Below are 1,625 nucleotides of genomic sequence, written 5' to 3'. Positions count from 1 at the left end.
CAAATGGAGCGCCTGACCAGGAGTACGCGACCCTTCCACGGAAAACGAAAGAGTAGGCGCTCCAGTCTGGAACGGATTAATTATATTTTAGTTAATTTCAATGGGGAAAAATTGATTTGTAAAACGAGTAAATCGTAATACGAGCTCGGTCAAGGAATGAATTAAACTCGGACTGCGCGGTTATCCACTGTACTTCGTAAACCCGGCTGATTCTATTTAACTACGTTTAAAAAAAAAAGCTACAACAGCACAAAAGATAAAGGAGTGGAAAAAGAAAAAAAAACGAGAAAAGAATGTCAAAAGAAAATTCGACGTAGTTTTGTTTTCCTTTCAATTCGTCCAGTGACGTTTAAATCAGTTCTCAGTATAGGAAGACGTTGGTGACGTAATCTGATGGGGATTTCCTCGCTGATTTCGATAATGGACTGTTCCATTTTCGGTGTCGTCGGGGAGGAGTTGCATAACTTTATGCTCGCGTTACCGACCAAGTTTATTACTATTATTATCATTAATTATTATTAAGGCGGTGAATACGACGAGCTGGTAGAATTGTAAACGCACCTGAAAAATTGCTTTACGGCAATTTCTTTTCACTCATTACGTTTTGGCTTCAAATACCACACAGGTCGACTTCGCCTTTCGTCCTTTGGAGGTCCATAAAATAAAATACCAGTGAAGTACTGGAGTCTGTAATTGACGATCCTATGACCGCGAGTCCACTGCCCTAACCACTGGGCCATTGCGCTTCCACTAGACAGACATACTTCTATACAAATACTTTGTTAATGGCTGGAATGCCTTTGGGGATTGGAGTTTTGCTTGACCAGGGTTGATCTGGACTAAATAAGAAAAAACATATTATTAGTCGAGTATACTTCGTTCTCTACTCTAATTTCAGAGTTCACCACCACCACCACCACCACCACCACCACCACCTCACAACCACTACCACCATCGTCCCACTATTATTGCAACTACCACCACCAACACCATCATACCCACCACTATCACTATCATCATCATCATCGTCATCATCATCATCATCGTCATTATCGTCGTCGTCGTCGTCGTCGTCATGGCAGTCATTGTTTCTAAAAGACATATCGTCATCGATGCACTTCCATCATATTTTAAGGCATTTATTGACTTTCTTGTCAGAGATTTTAAATATTTGATTTCTGTCATTTGAACAAAAGTCATAAGACGCTCTTTATCTTCTGTGACGTGTGTGTGCGGGATGGGGGGTTGGGTTGGTGGTGAACATATACATACGTACATACATGTACTTACACACACACACACTCACACATATTATTACACACACACACGGGCACAATGCCGGTGACCCAGCATGGCCACATCTCGTGGGCTGGAATACGAGAATATATGTGTGTGCGCGTCAGTGTGTATCGAAACGCCGGTGTTAAAACGGGGGTAGCTGATGAAGAAGAATGTTCTCTATGTGGCTTGTGTGTTTTCTCGTCGACGTTTTGTTTGCAATGTCCTGTACCCGGATATGCACCTATACATACAGGTGGATGTCGGTATGCACATACATGTACGTATATATGCATATACTCATTTACTATTTGTTTATATATATATATATATATATATATATATAT

The sequence above is a fragment of the Octopus bimaculoides genome, chromosome 26 (assembly GCF_001194135.2).
Source record: "Octopus bimaculoides isolate UCB-OBI-ISO-001 chromosome 26, ASM119413v2, whole genome shotgun sequence".
NCBI lineage: Eukaryota > Metazoa > Mollusca > Cephalopoda > Octopoda > Octopodidae > Octopus > Octopus bimaculoides.
Note: the sequence above shows the minus strand (reverse complement) of the source record.